The 8,544-nt window shown below is 29.2% G+C and overlaps 2 long non-coding RNA genes across 2 annotated transcripts; one reads left to right on the top strand and one right to left on the bottom strand.

Moving 5' to 3' along the window:
* Window positions 1-3,683: 3,683 nt before the first annotated feature.
* LOC145958947 (uncharacterized) lies at window positions 3,684-7,251 on the bottom strand. Its single transcript, XR_014434522.1, has 4 exons — window positions 6,863-7,251; window positions 6,613-6,682; window positions 4,211-4,253; window positions 3,684-3,804 (listed from the first exon to the last, which is right to left on the bottom strand). It is a non-coding gene; the product is annotated as an uncharacterized LOC145958947 (long non-coding RNA).
* Window positions 5,639-6,869, top strand: LOC145958948 (uncharacterized). Its single transcript, XR_014434523.1, has 3 exons — window positions 5,639-5,775; window positions 5,849-6,446; window positions 6,565-6,869. It is a non-coding gene; the product is annotated as an uncharacterized LOC145958948 (long non-coding RNA).
* Window positions 7,252-8,544: the final 1,293 nt, after the last annotated feature.

The following is an 8,544-nucleotide window of genomic DNA, read 5'->3' as shown; positions in this document are numbered from 1 at the left end:
ATTTTTACAGGGCACTTTAATTCATATCAAAACTCATCTATTTGCGAAATTAAATACATATTCATACATCTCCTACAACAAAAATACAACAGAACAATCAGAAGGTAAAACATAAAATATTAGAAATATGCTTGTTTCTCATAGGGTTCCCACGGGAACTCACAGAGCACTTTAATTCATATCAAAACTTGTTTATTTTCAAAATTAGACACATATTTACATTCAGCAAACATCAAGGAACACAACAGAAAACTCAGAAGGTAAAACATAAACATTTAAAATTTGTCTCTTACAATTACCAATGCATTCCCTTAGGGTTTCTCACAGAAACCCTTAGAGATCTCAAATTATACATTTATATTTAAATATAGGAAAAATAATAGAAGAAACATATATAATTAGGAAAACTCCTCATACATGAGCATACAACAACAACAACAAACATAGGATTGAGGGCCAATCCCACTACCCAACATACATTCCCACACCCAGGGCAAGGTTTCTCACTCCCCCTTTACCTCGATAAGCAGAAGCTAAAACTAAAGCAAGATCTTGTTGGTCTCCTCCTCTGGGTTCCCCCTTGGTCTTCAGAGAGTGTAGAAGAAAAAGAGGTGAAAAGTGAAAAATGTGCTTTTAGAGTGACAGAGTGTTCTATTTATAGGCATCAGTAGTCGCCAGAACGGCTCGTTTCAAATCTGGAACGACCTGTTCTGAACTTATACTTCATGTCCAAAATTCACATTTGAAACGGCCCGTTCCAAAATCAGAACGGCCCGTTCTGGATATGAGTTTCAACTCACAATAGCCACATTGGGAACGACCCGTTCCCAAATCAGAACGGCCCGTTCTAGGTTCGAAGTTTACTCAGTGAATCATGTGTTAGAACGACCCGTTCTAACCTAATCTTTCTAGGCCATTTTAGTAGTTTGGAACGGCCCGTTCCAATTTGAGAACGGCTCGTTCTAGGCTACTAAAAATCAAAATATTACAAAATTATTCATAAATATTTATTGTTAAAATAATCATAATTATTAAAAACCTTTAAAACATTCTATAAAATCCATTAAAATAGCTATAATAAAATAATCTCCATAAATATAAAATAAATAATAAATAACCATTATACTAGTAGAAAATTCGAGATGTTACAATTTTTATCCCACTTTCCCACAAAATTTCAATGGAGGTAGGAATCTAACTTTTTTAAGTTAGGGAGAAATTTTAATGCATATAAAAAGACTACAATATCATTTTTAAAATATAAAATCTCTTTCTTTCTCTATCTCCTTTTATTTATCTTTCTCCCTCTCTCTCTTTCTCTCCCCTTCTATTTATCTTTCTCCTTCTCTCTCAATCCCCCTGTCTTCCTCTCTCCTTCTCTCTTTATTTCTCCCTTTCTCTTTTTATTTCTCTTTCTTTATCTCTCCCTCTCCCTCTTCCTCCCCCTCTCCCTTCCCCTCCCATATCTTTATTTCTCCCTCTCTCTATCTTGTATTTCATTATTTCTTGACCTTGTCAATTTTAATAACATTATTAAAGTGTGTTTTGTTTATATAATTTAATGATATTTGTTCATATTTGTTAATTTGTTAATTTGTTTATTTGAATGAAATTAAATATATATTTTTATCCTTCTTGATTATTATATAGTATTTTTCTTCATTTATTTTTTTTGTTGAATTTTGTATTTAAGTAATTTTAACTATATAACTTTTCAACTTTTTAAAAATAGTTTAATGTCATATTCGTATTAAGATTTGAGTAAATAAATATATTTAATAAGTTTATTTTAATAAAGGATATTTTTGTTAAAAATATTTATATTTCTAGGAATATAGTAGTGTAACCAAATATAAAAGTCTTTAATTCCCGAGAATCCCATATGAATATTCTCAAAAATCTTCATGAGTAGCCAAACATATTTTAACTATTCTTAAGAATCATGATTTTCAGGATTTGTAATTCATAAGAATCATGATTCCTGTGTATGAAAAAATTTATCCCTTACCAAATGCTCCCTAAGGGTTAGTTTTAACATTTACTATTTAAAAAATGCAAAATCACGATGGTTAAGCCTAAATGACAAATTAACTTTCACTTACTAATTTGATCATATCTTAAGTTTTAAACCTCCTTTTAATGTTATTCCAACGCCATTGGAAAGCTAAAATTCACAAGACGTAAAACTCATCTTTTAACTTTCATAACTTGATTATTTCTTAATAATTTTATATGATTTTTGAGTCTAAACAGTAACCCCAAATATCTAGTTTTCAACCCAATAAACTAAACTCTAATTGGTTAATCACACAAAGAAAAATCATATAAATACCAATATATGTTCATATTAGAAGTTTTCAGATAACAAAGCACAACTCACACCAAACTCAGTTCTTCCATTCAATTGATTAAAAAAAAATCAATTAATGTCTAAACTACACTTCTATATCATCAATTAATCAAATACACATATCAATTTCACAAAAATGTCTCCATTTTATCAATCTTTATTCTACTCTATTAATTAAGAGTTTCTTAATTACAAGAACTATGAGATCTCATAAATTATCAATATCACATGTACAATTAAAAGCCAAACATGCATTTAAGGGAAATCATATGTCATTAAGATCAATAATTCAATACAAACCGACAACTATCTCCCTCAATCAACCAAACAAAGAGACTCCTAAGATTACCCTACAAACCAAAAATGACCCAAAAACATTTATGTGTTTTTTCACACAAAACAAAGGACTCTCAAGGCCCCTCTATAGAACAAAAGTTTTAAGTCTTTTCATTTAATTTTGGTTTAATTACAATTTTTGTACTCTCATATTTGCAATTTGATCAAGTTTATCATAAATGTATAAAAATTTAAGGATAAAAAAATGTATAAAAGTTTTAAGTCTTTTCATTTAATTTTAATTTAATTACAATTTTTGTACCTTCAAGTTTCACAGTCTCGCAAAATTTGCCTTCAAATTAATATATATATATATATATATATATATATATATATATATATATATATATATATATATTCAACTTTTAATTTTACAAAAGCTATCTAGAGGGAAAACTTATATTATTTAAACACGTAATTTACGGGATTTTAAAACGTTGAAGGTAAAGTTATGATTAATTAAACCTTTATGTTGTGTTTGGATAAGTCATTTCTAAAATTCAAGGAATTTCAATTACTAAGTATTTGAATTACTCTCAATTGAATTTCTTTCCTTTTTCAAATATTTTGTTTGGATATAGCATTTTTCAATATCTTGTATTTCAATTCTCTTGTTTGGATAGAGTATTTCAATTTCTACTTAGCAAAATTTCATTTTTAAATATTTATTAAAAAATTAAAGTTTTAATAATAAATTTTATTAAAATATATTTAATAATTGAAAATTTTAATATTAGAAAATTTTAATTAATTCAAAAATAGTACTAGACGTTATATTTGATCAATTTTTTCTTTATAATTTTAAAAAAAATTTAAATTCACAATATATTTAAAAGCTTCAAAATACCATTAACATCCGTAAAACAATTAATGCACGTTAATTCTTGATATGAAATGATTCCATTTTGAACTAAGAAAAAAATAATAAGAATCTTAAACTTTGAGTATAGGTGGTTCAAAACCACAATATCCCATACGAATTTAAACTAAACAGTAATGAAATTCCAAATGTACTTTATATTCATATTAAAAAAAACAAAAATAAAAGATAGTTTGTTAAAGATATCAAGGTTACAACTTCATGACCAAAGATTTTCAACTCCTCATAGAAGCAAAGCCTACAAAAAAAACCAAGATACAATCTTGTTACCATGCTATATCAAGATCACAACTTCAAAACAACCAAGATGAAGAGAGGGAAAAAGGAAGGTAAAATCCAAGAAAAACAGGACTAAATGTTCATCTTCATTCTTCAAATATTCAAAATCATTTTGTCTTTGTAACCAGATTGAGACAGCTTCTAGGGACAAAGGATAACCAAAAAAAATTAAACAAATAATATAGTTAAGAGAGTAAGAATTGAAAGATATAACATATACTAGAATAACTCTCATTGCAAGAAGTATAAAACAACAAAATCTTTTCATATATATATGGATCATTTTTAGCATATATAATCAAATTATATATTATCCATGAACAACAATTATGCAAGCTAATTATAAAATTTATAAAGCAACTGACCTGTAACATCTAAGTATTCATGGAATACATAAAAGCTCCAAACCTGAAACATACAAAGTACATGAAAAAATTAGAAAGTTAACTTGCAAAACCAATCAAATTAATTAAATTAAGAAGTTATGAAAAAAAAATTACATCAAGAAATATGTGTTAAAACATAAGCCGCCTTTTTCTCAATTGGAAGAGCTTTCACAATAGCTAACTGTTTAGGAGTGTCAGATAACCATCAAGTGCTCCAACACATTTCTACAAAGACCATAAGTTTATTCACATATTTAGTTTTTCAAAAAGGTTTATTTTTAAGTTTGACTAGCCTTACAATTGAAAAACTTACCTCAAACCATCTCCATTTGTTTTCACCTGGAGCTTCTAGATAGGTATGAAACTTCAAATAGTCCTGACTCACTTTCATTACAGCTCTTAAGACATTATTAAATTGTCTACTTATTGTTTCTTTAGATCTACAGTAACTAAACTGCACTACTCTGTACTTTAGGTTGTGAGCAAGAATATGTAAAAACATTGCCACCGCTTCAGTTATTGGAACATTTCTTGTTCTTACTAACCCCCCTCTTTCTTGTAAAATTGTACAAAACTTGAAAAATGCACTCTTACTGAGCCTTAATTGTTCAATGCAATCTTTTTCCGTCCCTCTATAAAGACGATTAAGAAAACTACGCCGCTCCAATTCCCAATTATGGGATGGTTCCTTAACAAAATAATTTTTATGGTACCATGCTACTAAACTCATAACCATATAAACCACATAAGCAACAACCAATATGGTTATCTCCTTGAACTCTTCTCTTTTACGTTTTCTTGAAGTAATTCTGGTATTAACTAGGCTAACATCCATTTCTTCTCAATCTACACCAAGTGAAACTAATATAAGAGAGAAAAATCTAAAATAATTAAAATGAAATATAAACTAATTTCAAAATATATTATATATATGTCAAGTTTCTATTACATATAAATTCATAATAGTTCAATATACAAATATTAGCAATGATAAGTAATTAATAAATGATATCATATTAACTGAAAACAAATTAATACGCTAGTTGACCACTTTAAGCTGTCAGGGATATTAAAAGATACTTGCTCCTAATTATTTATGTGCAACCAAATTTTTAAATAATATTTTTCATTGATTTTACAAATAAACAAAGTGCACATATAAATATATAAGTACTCAACGAGTCCCGGTATGTTTGTTTAAAGTCATTCTTAAATAAAAAAATTCCGTTGAATAGAAAAACTATCTAGTTACAAAGTCCACCCATTATTATTCTTGAGAGTTGAGACCCTGTACAGCGTAACTCTTATTACTAAGTGGATTGTAATATCCAGTTGTTCTGTTAAGTATTACAATGATGAAATGCGTGTATCTATTGTAGTTGTTCTGGAAGTTGGGATAATAAGCGCACAAGGGCTAATGCCAATGAAAACAAGAGATGGTAGAGGAACCACAGATGCTTATTGTGTTTCTAAATATGGACAAAAGTGGATCAGGACAAGGACAATCGTAGATAACTTATCTGTGTGTTGTGTTTATATTTCATGTAAGTTTTCTAATGTGTCCTTTACTTGCTGCATGATTGTAATGTGATTCTTTTTATGTATTTTTTGTATCAGGAAGATTCTAGGGTGTATGCAGGACTGAAAATACATCCGTTTTTTTCATTGTGGAAGGTAGAGAAGAAAAATCAGGAGGAGGAATGTGGTTTGATCCCTACTAAGAGGGAAGGGAGAGGAGTTACATGTGATTCTATTCATGTATTTGAAAATGTTCAGGTATGATTTGATGTTGCTACCTCTAATGTGAACAAAGGTTAGCTTGGATTTGTGAATTGTGAAAAAGATTAGGTGTTTGGCCTAAAACAACATGTGACCCTTTTGATGGGGTTTCACTCGCAAGTATGTTGAGTGATAGGAAGTTCTGTTCTATTAGTTTTTTCACAATATGTCCATCAAAGCTAGAAGGTGTCAAGGTCGTATATAATTTATTGTATAATATACTTTGTTCCCAGTAATCCATCCCCTTTTCACAACTAAAAATAATCAGTAGAAACTAGTTTAGAAGTGATACTTTCATCTCAGTGTACTTATAACTTACAAAAAATTATTATCAGGACTTGGAATTGGAGGGGAATGAAATCAATACTTTTTCAGGACATAAGAACATTTTCAGAAAGTCAGATACTGAGCCACAAAGTAAATTTCTTCAAGAAAGGTTAACACACATTACCCAAACCAAATATCTTCTTGGTGATAATATGCGTATATTTTACCATAGTGAATCTTTTTTTTTTTTTTTTTTTTATGTTTATGTCATGCATATTTTCTATCAGGATAAAACTACTGGAAAAACACATAACAAACCAAGTTTTGCATTGTACCTCTAGAGAGACTGAAGGAACAATTAATGGAAGTTCTACTGGTAACCTCCTCAACCTGCTTGCTTTGATACTGCAGTGACATTTGCAGACAAATATCATAACAAAACAGAGAAATATTAATTGGTGACAAATGAATCAATGTATGAATTTACTGAAATCAAACATGGAACTGCAAATAAAACCCTAGATTAATACAAATTCAATAAGAACTAAAATATAACCCTAAAATTGAAAGAGAAGAAAAACTAACCTGAGCAAATGGAGAAATCAAGGATTGTAAGTTAAACAATCATGAGCAAGAGGAAAATCTAGATTATGAGCATGCGGGAGAACGAAAATCGCAAAAGAATGACGAGTACGAGCGAGCAAGAAATCGAGATCAAGATCAGAAATGGAGAAATCGAGCGAGCAAGAGAACGTGAATCGGAAAAGAGAAAGAACCGCTAGAGATGATCACGAGTGTGAGAGCGAAAAGCCAAATCGCAAGTGTGAGAGTGAGAGAGCCAACCCCGAACGTGAGAGACCCATCCGCGAACGTGAGAGACGCGTGCGTGACTGAGACAAGGAATTTCAAATTCTTCTCTTTTTGGTGGAATTTCAAATTCTATTAATTTTAGTTAATTGAAATGCTTCATAAAATGAAAGATTTAAAATTCTTTTTAAAATAACTTATCCAAACAACATAAATTAGAGTAAAGTATTTTAATTTCTTTAAAAAAATGAATTACCTCATTAAAATACTTTATCCAAACACACCATTAATTTTTAAACATAAAATACCGACTTATTATAAAAAAAACTAATATTTTTGAATAAAGTTTATTCAAGTTTTGAGGATTATTTTTTGAGTAAGCTTTCAATTTGGTCCTTAAAAGATGATAGAGGTGATCAATAGATTCTTAAAAGAATTTTTATGGCATCTAGGTCCCTAAATTTTAACTATGTTTTGTAAGTTAGTCTTTCCGTTATACTCAATTACTAATTGTCAATTTCTTGAATAGTTAATAGTTAAGTACCAAGTTGACAACTATTCTCTCTCAGTTTGATGTTCTCTCTTCTAATCACCTAATATGGACCATAATGTAAGGTTTTAGTACTTTGCAATCTATAATGAACATTTTGTCATGTTTAAAAATATTTTGGCCATGTGTACTCTAATTAAAAGGTTGTTGTTGGTTTTGTAAGGTTTCTTGTAGTTGGATTTTACTGTCTCATTAGTCATGCTTGATTTCTTTGTCTGTTCTGTCTACAGGTTAAAGATTATAAATCCTAAATTATTGAATTTTGGGTTTAACAAAATGAGTGATCATTATAAAGGATTTCAAGTAAGAATATGTAAATCAAATATGAGTGCTTCTTCTATGTTTAATGAATTGCGAAATTCCTTTGGTAGAAATGGGAAAAAAACTTAATGGTAATGGTTGTCCTCTTTGTTACTATGGAATGCGTGAATTGTGACACCCTTACTACCCCAACACATATATTCTAATAATATAGATAAACTAATGAAATCAAATTTCCAAAATAGGTAAAAGGATTCACATAAAACCTTTATAAACATTCTTCAATATCCAAAATATTTTGAAAATGAAACTTGGAAAATAAAACATAAGAGGTTACAAAATATTTTCAAAATAATAGGTTCAACTCCGTATACAAATACAATTCATGTCCTAGAAATTCTCTGCTTCGATGTCGTCACAATATCAGAGCATACCCATAAATCAATTGTTGTCACTCTAGATGCCACTCATAGCTGGATCTTCCTCACCTAAAACATCCACAAATTGTACGGTGAGAAAAGAAAGCATCTATATATAAAGCCCATAAGGAAAACGCAACGTATCGTCTCATTATGACTCTATACTTAATAAAATATTCATAAACATTTAAACATATCATAACTCGATCAATCATACATCATCATCACGT

Source organism: Cajanus cajan, chromosome 6 (assembly GCF_000230855.2).
Source record: "Cajanus cajan strain Asha chromosome 6, NIPB_CcT2T_4, whole genome shotgun sequence".
In the NCBI taxonomy this organism is placed as follows: Eukaryota; Viridiplantae; Streptophyta; class Magnoliopsida; order Fabales; family Fabaceae; genus Cajanus; species Cajanus cajan.
This window is presented reverse-complemented; position numbering and strand designations above follow the sequence as displayed.